The sequence below is a fragment of the Triturus cristatus genome, chromosome 5_1, assembly GCF_964204655.1.
Source record: "Triturus cristatus chromosome 5_1, aTriCri1.1, whole genome shotgun sequence".
NCBI classification, from domain to species: Eukaryota; Metazoa; Chordata; class Amphibia; order Caudata; family Salamandridae; genus Triturus; species Triturus cristatus.
In genome coordinates this window covers 906,618,076-906,633,852 of record NC_140587.1, presented here as the reverse complement: position 1 = coordinate 906,633,852, position 15,777 = coordinate 906,618,076, and positions in this window count along the sequence as shown.

Genomic DNA, 15,777 nt, shown 5'->3' with positions numbered 1-15,777 from the left:
TGACACAAAGGTATGATGTTATAATGCGGTCTTTACAGTGCTATACGTTTACAACGCAGTTAATACAACGCAAGTTGTCACAACAACTAGCACTACAGGCGTTGGACTTAGGAATAGTGTGATTTACTATTCCAACACCAGTGTGTGCAACAGTAGTGAAGGTGTTGGAATTGTGAAAAACACTATTCAGTAGTGTAGAGCGCCATCCAGCGCAAGTCGTAGTAACGACTTGCGTTGTAATGACCACGTTGTAAGCATATTGCGGTGTAATGACCGCGTTGCAATGGATGTCTCCCGTGGGATACAGGTGTCCAAGTGCAAAACGTTTGCTGAGTCAGGTGTGAGGCGCAATGTCTTCACGCATAATGTTGTCACATGAGAGACACAACGCTGCATCCTATTGACAAGAATGGTGTGCAATTTGGGGGGAACCCACTGCGCTGGATCAACACTGTGAAATGTATTGCCAAAGCTGGCACACTTGCGCCAAAACTGCTTGCAGGATAACAAATGCTTGTGTACAGGAAGGGTGACTGTACATGTACAATCTGAGGCATTGTGTTTGTGAGCTGTGTGCTGGCCAAAAGTTAGTGTACAAATTAATGTCCCCTAAAATGTTGCTACCGAAGCTACGCTGCCCCTGTACATAGTTTCTGTGTGACAATGAGTTAGAGAGGTAAAAATGCACAAAGTAAATAGGACATCTCCAGCGTGTCATACACCACCAATATCTGTGCAACTGCCTCGTTTGATCTGCTGAGATGCAATCATACATAGAGCATGTATTATCTCATGTCTATGTAGAAATGGGGCCTTGAGAATGTGCCACACAACTATTATTTGCATGTCTGCTAGCATTAATGTCTTGTGTGGCCCAACTCAGTATTCACAGGTCTTGTGTGAATGGCAGTCAAAGTACACCCAATCATGGGGCCAACATGAAATACAACACTACAGTTATGTAGCATTTTCATTCATGTTGATGATTTGTATGATGAATATGACACGTTTGCTTGAACGTCTGATAACAACACATATCTACATTTGTTGTCTCACAGATGGTCGGCAACCAATCACACAGGGGGAGATCGACCGATTTGAGGACCCACACACCACTGGTGAGTATGGACATAATATATTGGCATAGTGTGTTGTCATGAATGTCTGGGGCAAATGCTTCACATTGTTGATTTGCATTATGGGTGTGTATCACATGTCCCTTGCCTACAGTGTGAAGATGTATTGAGGAAAGTCATAAGTGTGTGCAAATCGGTATTTGAAGGTGGAGCAATGCATCCGATTCACAGTTGTGACTTTGCCCGTTACCAGTCAGTGATACACATTGAATTCAAGGGGCATATTGTCAAGCCCCTATTGCCACTACAACGTTACTTTCAGTGACGTGTTGGCAATAGGTTCCTCGCCCCATGACCGAGGTCGAGTTACGGTTCCTTGTCAATAAGGCACACTTTCATGCTGTGTTTATCGCGTAAGGGGCGTGCAGTGGGTGTTGTGGTGTGCGTTCCAAAGCAACAACCATTGTAATTGATGCTGCCACCTATCAACAATTGCGGTGTTAATAGGTGGCAGCGCACAAATGAACAACAGTTAACTCATGTTAAAAAATTTCCAATAATAGGATCAATGCTTTAATTTTCTATGTCATAGTTTTTACATGTGTTCTGCCTTGTACAGCACACATGGAAAAGCCAAACTTACCTGTTTAGTATATGTACAAGAAGGTTTCTCTTCCTGTACATACACAAAACATTATTAACCTTTGCATTTAAGAACTTTCATGTGTGCTACATGTAGCAGCACACATGAAAGTTGCAAGTTGTTATTCTCGGATTGTTCATGTGCATTAAGGGGCACCTTCATGTACATGAACAACACTCCCCTGCAGACACACACCCTTCCACACTGGTGCAAGGATGCCTGCGTTGGAGCTGACTTGTGATACTTAGCTCCATTGCCGGGGGAAACGCAAGGCTGCACCATATCCTTGATGATGTGGTGCAGACTCGTGTTTCTATATTGGCAGAGAGAGGCGTTACGCCAAAAAAGCTAACTCCTCTCTCCGCCAATTCCGTGTCAATATGCCCCTAGGTCAATGTGTCCTGTCACCACAGCACATGCATGTTAATTACAGAGCACAATGATAGGAGAGTAGACATGTAAGTGGTGTTGCTGATGAGTATCAGATGACGTGGTATGCATGTACATCCTTTACTTAGATGACTGTGCAAGTGTTCACAGTTATGCATAAGGAGGCAGTACTTTTCAGGCTGTGCAAGATCACACACAGGTCGGCACAGTGATTTTGGAGGTATGCTGCATACCAGCTTCACAGAGGTGGCAGTTCATAGCTTAGAGCCAATCATATCAATGGCATGTTCCCCAAACACATATCAAAGAAGCCAAAATTAATCTCATTTGCATCTTTGTCCACTGCAATGGTGTTGTCAAGCAGTCTCCTTGGGTACATTCCATGATCAACTCTGGATCAGGTGTACAGACTCCTCTGTCCAAATTGGTGTCATTAATCCACACGCATTTTCACCGCATGCTTTAGCTCTGCATTCTTTGCTGTGCCATATATTTTACAATGTTGTGCTCTACAACACTATCTGTGAGAAAGCATTAGCCATAACACAACCACAACCCACATGACCACAGGGTGCCGTAACTATGGGGAATGCATTGTAACAGTTTGCGTAGTGAAGGCCAGCGTTTTCTGATTTACTACGGATTGAGATTAACGTATATAAGACATGCATGAGTGACTATTTAGATGAAACTATGTTTCGCCCTCTCAGTGGCAACACAGCACCTATTGCATTGTCATGGTGGAGAGAGGAACAGCGCATCATGTACAAGTCAGTTTTCAGACACCCAACGTGTTTCCATGTGTGCTGCATGATGCAGCATGGTTGAAAGTGTGAATAGGGATGTCACAGGATTGATCCTGTGCATGTAGGGTAACCTCATAAAATATCAACAAGCCCCCCTGCACACAGAACCCCTTGCACTCTTGCGCAAGACTGCCTGTCTTGTCGCAGACTTGATGAAATGCACACAGTTGCTGGGGGCTGCACATGAGCATTGTACATAAGATGCAGCACTGTGTCACAGGGAGAATGAGGGTGGTGCTACACACGGAGGGCTAATGCCTCCCTCCTCCAATTAATTGTACATGTCACCCTCAGTCAGGGGGTGTCATGGCACCATCCTTTGACAGTGTCAGTCTCATTTGGTTGTGACAGTACATGTCCCATGCCATGCACTGTCATGTCAGTCTCCACAGCATGTACTCATTGATCCATGCTTCTACATTTTGTCAGCCAGGTCAGTCTCTGACTTCACATAGTTACGCTTGAGTGTTGGCTCACATGTTGAAGTGATATTGTAATACAGAACATTGACATAGTCTGAAGGACTCAAAATTGCCATTGTTTATATTTTTCAGACAACATGACGCCAGACTAGCAACATGCCTTCCAGGTGGCAAAGCTCCTCTTCAAACATGTGAAGAAGGTGGCGAAAGGGTACCGAAACATGGCAAGGAGGTACCAGGAGGAACGGAAAGCGGGTACCTGGAAGGTGTTGCCTAAGTATGTGCAACCTGGCAGACAGGCCATCCCCGGACCCTCTGGTGTCAGGGGTGGTTCCCAGCGTTAACAGGTGTCCAATCCCCCTTCGACCACACCCTCCCAAGTGCTAATACCACCTGCACCTGCTGATCAGGTTGTGTTCTTTACTGTCAGTGACAGGAGGATGCTTCACGCAAACAATGTTGTACTGACGGAGATCAGGCGGGAACTGTCATATTTGAACAGACACCTTTGGGACATCAGAACCCACCTTGGACTGCCATAATGCATCCCCATGTTGGACAACATCCCCCTCTTCTCCCTTCCCACACTGTTTTAAGTTTTGATGTTAGGTAGTGTTAGGGAAGTTAGGGAAGTATTAGGTAAAGTAGTTTTAGCATAGGTATAGTTAGTGTTAGATTATAAGTTAGTTTTTATACTTATATGGTATTTGGGGATAAGTTTCCTTTTCCTTTGGTTTGGGGGTTGACGTCTTTGTTGTGAAAAAAGTTTAAAAAAAATATATATCTTTGTGTAGGTTACATGTGTAGTAAGTTTATGTATAGGTCAGATGTGTTTGTTCAGTCTCGTGATGTGCCTTAGGGGTGGGAGCGGGATTGATGTCTAATATGTTGTTGCGTGATTAGGATTAGTTAGGGTAGATAGTTAAGGTAAGTCTGATTTTTATAGTTAGTTTAGGTATTAGTGGTAGTACTAGTGATTAGTGGTAGTTTAGCCAAGTTAAAAAATGTTTACTGTTCAATAAAGCATACTCATTTGGATTTCTGGTTGCACTTATGTCAGGGATGAGGTGGGGGAGTGTGGCTTGTTCCAATGTATGCAACTCATACCATCACTGGACAAGTCCTGGAATGTGTAACTAGGGTCATGACCTGTCACTTAGCAGGATGTATTGTGTCAGGATACCTTAGATGTGAGCACAGTGAACTTGCATGTCTGACAGGTTAGTGAATATGATTTATGGGCTAGTCTAGGGACAGTTGTTTGTGACGTTCTACATCTTAAGTGTGACGCACAGAGTTGAACAGCACATTGGAGCACATTTACGACACAACATTGGGACGTCACTTTGAGAGGATATTTAGGTTGCAACAGTTATCCATCATGGAGATGGTTGTATGCACCGGCTACCACATATAGCGTCAAACCCATGCATATCAGATGCTCCTGGCGCTGAGTCCATCTACATTGCACGGACCTTGGCACACTTGATGCGTATGCCAGTGTGTCAGCTTCCTTTGAAGGATATGTTCCTGTGCATGGACCTTCAATCTCCGCGCCATGCAGGATGTTGCTAATTTGTGTGTCCATTGTGAACGGCACATGTCACAACAGTGTCTGTGATTCACATAAGTCATCTGAAAGTAAGTCATGACTTTACGATAGACGTCATTCACATATGGCATTTATGATTTGTACTGTTAGGTATACTAACTTCACTTCTACTATATGGCTTTTGTGACTCTATCAATTTTTTGAGTAATGCTTTTGTCCCAGCTAACGTTTAGTTGCAGGCATACTGTTCTGCTGCACACAAGGGGTGACATGCTGCATTTCTCCCTGTAGTGACAGTGTCATAGCCACTCTTCCCAGCTGTTACTTTTCTCAGTGGCTCATAGTGATGCCACCCTTGAAATGTTGTCAGTGCATCTGAGTATATGCTAAGTGCAGTGCACCACACATCCCTAGACACATTTGCCGATATGCTCACAGTGGCCACAGCATGAGAGGGCCCAGAATTTGTTATGCATTGTTTGTCCACAGGAAGGGACTGACTGACGCCTTGCACCTTGGGGTGAGTCACTATTGGCAACTCCACTTCACTGGGGCAGACAGTGTTGTTCCATATATGTATGTTAGACATGTGCCCTTATGTCTCCTCATCAATGTGAATCTGGTGTGCACCATCTTGGGATGTGTCATGCAAAGCGCATCATCACAACAGGCTTTGTCCACCCCATAGAGTATGAGTAGATATGCCAAGAGCTAATAGTTTGCAATTGTTCAGGGTGACACTACTTGTGGCCTGCAACAGACTTTAACTTTTTCGCACACATGCCTATAGGACGTGGGCCACACTTTGCATATTGCTAGATTGTTGTATTGGAGCAATGAGGGCACAGCAATTTTACACATACACGGTCATCTCCCTGCCTATCCGTGTCAGGTGAAACATGTGCATTGCTTGTATTTCCCTTGGTGGACCTTCTTGTGGATTCACTGTCCATACAACTTTTTCCAAATGCAATACTTGATTGGTCATAGAAAACACACATCTGTGTGAGTTGAAGATTTTTATTCACATTACAATGGGGAAGACTGGAACAGTACTGCCCATACAACCCCACATTGCATGGCTGCCCGTTAGAGGGCCAGACAGAGTCCTTTGGTGGGAACCGGTCCAAGGGAAGAGGCAGAGTTCAGTCCACAAGCTGATTGCAGTGTCATAATCCAGAAAAGAAAGCATATGGCAGTCCATGTATAGGTCCAAGGTTGGTGTCGGGGGACAGTGGAAGACAGTGGAAGAGTAAGTTCTGTGGCATGATACTAAGCCGAGAACCAAGGATAAACAGGCCTTTTAGCATCAACGTATGCTCCTGCCTTCTCCTTACCACGGGGGCATCATCATCATCTTCGTCCTCTGATTTGTCAGGTGCCTCACATGTGGGTGGTGGTATGGTGGGTGCAGCACTGTGAGTCACTGACACATCAGGGGGCAGAGCTGAGGATGTGGATGCAGCAGCGACATCCATCTGCGCCAAACCTTGGGGCAGCAATGCAGTGACGAGCACATACAGGGCATGAAAGATTCCAGCAACATCGCGCTGGTGTGCAGCCGTGGCAACCATTTGTTGTTGTTGCATCTGCTCAATGCTCTCCATTATCAGAATGAGTCTACCCAAATCACGGCTGACATTACTGGAGCCACCCTGCTGAGATGGTTGTTGTTGTCTCAGAATCATGACTGCAGCAATGTCAGCCATGGACTGTTGGAGAGCATCGAGCGGGATGTGGGTGTCTATGATCCTCTGCATGTGGGCCCGGATGGGACTCAGACACCCACGTATGTCATCAAGTTTGGCCACCAGCCTTTCAAACCCCACCTGCACCTGCTCAGCCATCTCCAGCTGGACCTCTAGCACTCGGCGGTGGAAGGCCAGATATGGGTCCTCGAGGTCCTGGGAGGCAGCTGTGGTGGGAGCTGCTTGCTGCTGGGTGGTTTGTGCAGGGGGTTGGGTTTGCTCAATGATGCTGGGTTGCCCTGCTCATGGAGATGTGCTCGTGAGGCAGTCCAGCACCTGTTGGAGTGCGTCTTGGTTAATGGTGGTGTGATCCTCCGAGTCATCAGGGAAGAGTGGGTTACTCGGCAGTACAGGAGGTGGTGTCTCTCCTAATGTGAAGGGGAGATACGGTTTAACAGTGTGTTTAATGTTGGATCATGCATAGTTTGACTTTACAAACAGACTGCATGAGACTGTACATTCTGACTGTTTTTGAGGAGATGCATATTTGTTGCAGGATGGTGTTTCTTTCAGATACATCACAGATGTGAGTTTGTACTTGTACATTGTCATCTCACATTTTACAGCTATGACAAATGTGTTTAGACAATTTCTACACACAAGCGGCACCTGTTGTGTCCTCTGTTCAGTTGTGTGAGTAATGCCGTTTGTACCACATAGTAGTTAATGTTGATGAACTCAGATTTGTCTGTGTGTGCACTGCATTGTGTGATAGTGGCACCTGCTGTATTTTTTCAACTTCCCCTTATCCCTTTCAGGGAGTGAGCCTTTGACTTCCGTGAAATTAGAATGCTGAGATGTTGAAAACTGGGGGTGATTATGGGTCTTGGTCAGAGTTGGGGCGCTTGTGCATTGTATGTCATCAAATGTCTTGTTTACATCAGGGGTTAGATGTACACAAGGATGTGTTAGAATGTGACCTGCTCCTTTAAGGAGGTGGTCCACACACCGCCACCTCAGTGAGTTGTCCTGCACCATGTAAATATGTTTTTCCTGCAGGCATGCTATTCATCATGCACTGTCACTTGCCTTGTCAGTGTGGCTCACAGACCCGCAGCTTTGTAGGGTACAGCACATGTGCATATTTTTTGGGGCGATTAGTTATGTGTGAGGAGGGACCCCTTTAGGCACCTTGGCAATGACTGCCTACTTGCTGTTTCAACGTGTGCTGCACTATGTAGTACTCACGCTATGATGGGAACGCTCTTGAAGAAGCCCAATCTTGCTCCAGAGGTATGGCGCAATTCTCGTCCGGTCTCTCTGCTGCCTGGGACCAGTACAATACTTGTGAAATACGTAAATGAAATCCTCTCAGGACATCGAGAAGGAACATTCCCTGCTACATGCTACCCAGACAGGCTCCCGCCCTAATCATGGGACGGAGACAGCCTGGTTAGCTGCAGTAGAAGAATCAAGGCCAGTCCTCGATCAAGGAGGGATGGTGGCAGTTATCCTACTTGACCTGAGCTCTGCATTTGACAAGGTCAATTTTAACATCTTATTTGACAGGCTCAGAATGGTAGGAGTCTCGGACAAGGCTCTGTCATGGAGTAAGTCCTTCCTGATGCACAGAGTATTCCAGGTGTTTTGAGGGAAATTCCTCCTCTAAATGTCTGCCTCTCTTGTGTGGAGTTCCCCAGGGCTCATCGTTGAGTCCAACCCTTTTTAGGTCTCGCCTACGCAGCACGCATGCGCTGCATAGGCAAAAGACCTTTAGCAATCGCTTTGGCTTTTCAGCCAAAAACGTGCACGCGTTCCATTGCCTTCAATGGCAACGCGTGCACGTCTGGCGATTCACTTGCCGGAGTAAGCGGCGCCATATGGTAGCAATTATCGCTCCTGGCGATGCTCGTTTCCGCAAGTGAAACGCTTTCACTTTTGCCGGCACATTTTTTTTACTTTTAGCGCGTGGCCGCTTGTTTCAGATGCTACATTTTTCTTTGTTTTTAAGGAGTCTACCAGAGTGCATCTTTTTTATATGTCTCCCCTGTGGATGTCTCCCCCCTTGTGTTCCTTCCTCCGGCCAAGCCCTTGCCATCTGTTGTGTTGCCCACATCCATCGTCCTTCCATATTGCCCCACAACATGCTCTCCCTCCCTTGCCCAAGTGGTCTCTCGTACACTCTCTCCTTCAGCTATTAGTGTTGCCTTTTGCACATGCTTTGCCCCAATGTTCCCACTCTCCCTCTCCTGTTGTCCATGTTGCCTCTCGTGCCCTCCCTCTGTTGTCCATGTTAACCCTTGCACCCATTTTGCGGCTCCCGCCCCATCCCCTGTTGTTTGTGTCCCTCCGTTGACCGCTTTGCTCCTGCCATCCGCCCTACATTTCTGCCCTCCCTCCATGTTGCCTCCGACCCTCCCTCTAGCACATGCTGGTTCAGAGGTCTGTATTTCACTGCAGGTCAGGACTTAAGCGCGGTTTCTGGCCTCTGTTTTCACCGCAGGAACTATTTTCAGAAGCAAAACGCCACGGAGGTTCAGCATAGGATGGTGCGGATGGACACTTGACAGGGAGCCGACCTTTGACGACACCTTTGCTTCTATGCTGCCTGGCAAAGTGGGCGCTGTCCAGACTCCTCTCTCAGACAGATGTAAGAGGAGCTACATGTCTCCTAACACCCAAATCCAAAGTGCTTAATCAGTTAAAAAAAGAAGCTATATATGTTATAAACTACTATCAAAGTGTGAACCCTTCTGTGTATCAACTTAAACAAAGGCTGTGTAAAATCCATAAACAAACATGCACACACATATTTCTTGTGTGTTAAATTTGAACCTATCCACGGAATTGTGTGCTCATTTTAAAATACTAATTTGACAAATAATCGTTTTATCTTGAACGTGATCACTTTTCATTTTGCAAATTATGATTGATGCGCCATTTAATGTTGTTGTTATTCCTTCCAGACAACATACTAGTTCTTCTAATGTTATGAAGAAAAAAATACCAACATGTGTATTTTAAATAATCTTGACTCTTGCATTGATATATAGTTCAAGGGGTAAAAAGAATCGCACCTACCACAATAAATACATTTTATGTATGCTCCTTTTACTAACTATTACCCTCCTATTTATTTATGCAGAGACATTCACGGACCCATAATTCTAGTCCGTATATATAGGACACCATTTGAGTTGTGTTCTCTCCTACAGAACCCACAGTTTTATTAGATATGAGGGACATGCAACTGGAATAAATTTGTATTTTCTCTGGATCAGTTACGTCCACTTCCAAGACACTAATATTCACCAACTAGATCAAGTAGAAACCGTTTGTCACTGGGTATGGATACTTTAAGGGTTAATTGATCTATCTAAGCATAGATGCATCAATCTATGTTTAATGCTTGTTATAACTGTACTGCAGCTGTGGTTTTAAAGATGACAAATTATTGGGAAGGTTTATCCATGATTTTGCTTCCAGAATTCACAAACATTACAATTTTCAACTAATGTTAAACCATGAGACACATTATTTTGCTTACCATGTGACATAAAATATGTGAACTTTATTCCATTATTTTATAAATAAATATTACACGTCACATAATTACACTCTATTCAATGCAGCATAAATACACTCCACATGATACCAATGTACCACATAATTGCATGCCACATAATTGCACTCTACTCAATGCAACATAAATACATTCCACATACCCACATACCACTCAGTACTACATAATTATACATCACATAATTACACTCTACTCAATGCAACATAAATACACTCCACATAATACCACTCAGTGCCACATAATAACACACCACATAATGGCACTCTACTCAATGCAACATAAATACACTCCACATAAATTCACTCTATGCCACATACCACCAATCAAAATAAATGCACTCCACACCATGACACAATTTCACTAAGCATAATTTCACTCAACACCACAGTTCCAGGCCACACAATTCACCTCCACACATTTCCAATACACACCGCATAATTACACACCAAACAACATATTTCAACTCCACAATCCACAACGTACCTCCAATCCACACATATAGTGGCACCACCTGAGCACCAAACATCACTCCATTTTGCATCAGCGCACCAACCAAGCATCATCTAAACATCACCTAAGCATCACATCAGTCTGCCCTCGGAATCTGGCATCTGTTGATTCTCCCCTAGTGTCCGTCCGCTGCTCATGTTCTAATTAAATTACTGTTTTCCAACCCTCACTCCCCCATTATTTATGTCCCGCTCCCCCATAACAAACAAAATTATAACAAACAAGCATGAGAACAGGCAGGAAGAAGTTGCCAGCAGTGCAAGTACAAAAGAACTAAAAGACATTTTTTATGTTAAAATGTTTTTTTTAATCAGGTGGTTCAGTTGTATATAATGCCGTCTTGGTTTGTATAAAGGTAACAAAAATGCATAACACTTTTTCTTATAATTTTTCAACATGATGCACAGCAGCCACAATGCTCTACAAAACAGCCAAAAGTTCTGGCTAAACACATAAGGTCCCAAAGGCGAGACCTATTGGCTATGCCAATGCTTGTTAATGTTTATCTTAGACCCCTAGCTGAGTTAGTGTTACCCTACGTAGTCCTAATCATTGCATAAGCGGACGGCACACAACTGGTGGTAGCATTAAAGTATCCACAGAACACACCAATCAATTTCGATGTGGATGAACCAGTCTTGTCTCAAGCTTAATGGAGACAAGACTTCGGTAATAATTTTGGCCTGCCACACCAGGATGTCTAGGGAATCAGTGGGGTTAAGTTGGCCTAAACGCTTGGACCCACCCCCTAACCCAAAAGACCAGATTAAAAGTTTTGGAGTCTGTCTGAATAAATCTCTTAACTTTAAGATCAAGCAGTTAAGTTGGCCGCATCATGTTTTGGCATCATTAGAATGATGCAGAAACTTCTTCCACTGCTCCCAGTTCTGGCACGATGAGTGATAGTTCAGGCACTGGTGCTATCACGATTGGACTATGGGAACTCCCTCTACCTAGGTACTACAAAGGCCACCATAAGGAAATTACAAATGCTTCAGAATTGCCCGGCTAGGCTGCTTTATCACCCCCCCACCTGCCGGCAATCAGCCATCCTGCCTTAGAAAACTCCACTGGCTGCCAATAAGTGAACGGATCAAGTTCAAAGCTTTATGCATAGCCCATTAAACGCTATGGTGGACAGTTCCAAAGATAAATCACTCCCTTATATTCTTTTACCACCCAACAAGGTGTCTTCGGGCAACTGATCAATTTCTGGCATCGATACCAATGACAAAGAGAGCACCGTCAGGCGGTTGCATGTTCTCCCTCAACGCGGCCAAACTATGGAACACTCTCCCCATTCATCTGCGGTCGACCATGCACCATCTTTCCTTTCGGAGACAGTTGAAGACATGGCTCTTTGGAGCATGCCATAGTTAAGACCTCTCTCTCCTGCCCTGATTGTCGCTGATTGCGCCGGCATGCATAAGGGTTGCCAGGCGAACTGCAAGTATTTACTAATGAGATATATTAATAATGGGCATCTAGGTAGCTTTGTCTATTGTGAATTGTCTTGCAAGTCATGCAGGACATATTTGTGAGACACATTCCTGATATGCATTGACCCCTTACTGTGGTGTTGTAGACATGGTCCCCCTGCTCATTGCATACCTTTGCTCCTTCAGTGAAGTCTTCAGTTTGTGTGCATTTAGTGAGATTCATCTTTTAGCCATCTCCCTACATGGTCACTTTGTTGTGACATTGCATGTGTTTCCCTAGATGCTTTCTCACTTGTTGTCCACAGAACTGCATCTCATGAACAGGCAAGGGGGCATATTGCTTGGAGATGCGTGAGGATGTCACAATGTCCCCCTAGCCTCATCGCCACGCATATCACATTTTTATACACAAGGCCGCATCTCTGTGATGCCAAAATGAGTATGCACTGTGTATGTGACAGATAATGTGCATGAGTATGCATGCCACCAGCAATGTCAGCACACCTGCAACATTGTGCACGTGTCTGACTTGTGTGCATGAATGTGCATGTGCATCAAGGGGGACTTTTATACACATACACAACCTTGCACACATGTCAGACACATGCACAATGTTGCAGATGTGCTGACATTGCTGGTGGCATGCCTACTGGTGCACGTGATCTGTCACATTCACAGTGCATGCCAATTTGTGCATCAGAGAGATGCGGCCTTGTGCAGATGAATTGGATATGTGTTGTGATGATGCAAGTGGTGCATTTTCCCACCCTGCCGCATCTCTAGGTAATGTGGCACTTTGCTATTTGATGTTGGACTTATTTTGTGGTCTGATGTTGAACTTGGACTATCTAGGGCTTAGAATTCGGTGCACATTTCGAAGCCTGTGTGCCCGGCAATATGTGTCTTGCACTGTTTGGTTTGGGTCAGGTGATATGTATCCATGCCACCATGCACAAGGGTATCTGGGACATGATCCACGGTAATTGTGGGTATGCAATGCAATTTGTTTCATTGTGCATGAGTGCCTTTGGGCCCATCCATCCCAGTCCACGCACTCCATGGTTGTTACTCACCCTGTTGTCGTTGTGTCTGCTCACATTCAGCACTATCCTGACCCGGCACTCCGACCACCGTCGCATCACTGATGACTGTGGCCACCCGCTGCTCCAACTCGCTCCTGCTGTGGCGCTGGACTGCCACCTCCAGTCCCCAATGCTGCCTTCAGGTTGGCTGCTATTTTATCCTTGGTCTTTCGCTTTGGTTCAATCTAGTGCTGCTTGTACTCTTCAACTGTCCTCTTCCTCTCTCCCACGGCATTCACCTTGCTGGCAATGTCACGCCAGATTTAATTTTTTCTGGACAATGGCACTGTGGTGGTGACAAACAGTTCTTGTTCGTGTTCAGTCACCTCTACAATCAGGACCTGTGTTTTCCTGTGTACTGAACTTGGGGTTCCTCTTCCTCATGGCCTTCCGCTGGGTCTCTGGCTGGTCATCCTGGGTCTCTGTGGGGTTGTTTGTAGCCTCAGAACCGGTCCCAGCTTCCTCCATGTCTCCTCTGGTATTCGCCATTTTTGAGCTTTTTTTATCCAGCCTGGAGGGCCTTTTATAGTGCATTTTCCCGCTGAATGGTGAAAAATGATGCCTGGTGTCAATTAGTGAGCCGATTCTGCCGCTAATTGGCCCATCGCAATTTTTTTCGCGTTGGTGTGTGTTTTTTTATTGCCGTCGCGCTACATTTATCGCCATCCATTTCCGACGGAAACGGAAGCTATCGCCTGTTAGCGTCGCTTTGCTAATAGTCCGCTGACATGGTGATAAAATCCTGCGTTAGACGGCGATAAAAAAAAAAGCGCTAATCACGGTTTGCGATAAATATCGCGAGTTGTTAATAATATGGCCCTAGGGCTTTTGACAGATCCACATCCTTCTACAAAGCTTTCAGTTTGGGAGAACTGGGTTTATTTATCCAAAATGAAATCACTGAATTTCATAGCAAAAGGCACTATTTCTATAACCTGACATGCTGATGTTTTGGGCAAAAGGATTGCATTTCCAAAATATATTAGAAGCTAACATTTGAATGATAATCCAAACGAAATTTGGGATGCCCACTGCTGATGTTGGATCCTTTGAGTCAGAGGGTACTTACTGCTATGGCTGTTTTTTCATGACTTGCACAGAGGCATTTCATAACCTACATTGAGGAAGCTTTTAATAAAATTATCACATCTCCTCTCTGAGGCCTGAACATGTGAGACTAATGTAACTTGTCTATTGTCTCAACCTGTTAGGTCTCTTTAACTTGAACAGTAGCACTGCCATAAGATCCCATCAGCTCTGCTGCAGATAGCAATGCGATTTAGAGAATTGTATAACTTTTTAACTGTGAGTCTTTCAAAAAGATTCTGTGCAATGAATTATGACTGAGAACCTTCTGTACCTGTACTGTACCTCCTGGACAGGACAGGGTAGAAAAATTAAAGGATGTACTGGTTATAAGTAAAGCGCAATGCTGAAAACATTTTGAAACACAGAATCCCATGTAAAATTGTATCCTTTTAACTCTTTCTTACACCAAGAGCTATTGAGCCTCTGATTTTTAACAGTCTGTTCATGGGGGTGGGGATGAATTTTTATTGGCTCTAGGGTGAGGATCATCTATCGGCTCTTGGGCTGGGATTTTTATTGGTTGTCAATCCAAGGGTTTCTATTGGTTTCTGGGATTAGAGTTCCTTTTGATTTTAGGGTTTAGGGCTTTGGCTCCAATTGATTCTAGGGCTTAGAACTACCATTGATTCAGGTCAGCTAATCGCTGGCACTCCCCCTCCTATATAAGCAGAACCCAGTCAAGGTGTCAATGTAAAGGGTGCTAGTTTTAGGATGATGCCTGTTCCGGCCTTGAAGGCCTGGAAAGGGTCTAGTGCTAGAAACTCTGCATCTCCAGTTTTAATCCTCAATATAAGCAACCGGTCATTTACACAATCTATGTCTACTACTAGCCGATAAGAAATATCTATCCTAAATACACATCCTCATATAATTCACGGGGTGAACATAACTACTATAGAACCATCGACATTACCCATGTAGCCCCATCAACAAAGCAAATTATTTCCACACCTACACCACAAAACCTATAATGCTATTGGGAAATTAAAAACTCAAAGGAAGGTGCAAACATATGATCTCTAACTTCCCTTATTACACCTTCCCCATAGAGCCCTCCACAGTCCATTCAAACCACCAGACAAGACAGCAGCTATAACCCTGCTACTGTCCACAAAAAGCCAACACCCCCCCACGATCTCTCAAAACCTCGAAATTCTCTAACCCAAAAGTCTTCACTCTATCTCCACCCCATGCTGAGACCAGACTATCCCAACCCACCCAATCCAATAGTCTACATGCCCTTGTTCCTCCTCCCCTACTAGACCACACTTCCCACTCAAAGCATCATCATATCAAGAGGAAAGAAGCACAGCAACTAAAATACTTGCCCTTCACTACAAGTACTATGATCAAAAAACACATCAAAATGTTGGTCAACTCTCAGAAACCATAACCAGTCCTCACATTGATTACAGAAAAAAAGCTCAGTGAAGACTTCACACCCACATGCTTCAAAGTCATCCATTTGGTATTATGGACTAAAATTGGATTTGCAAA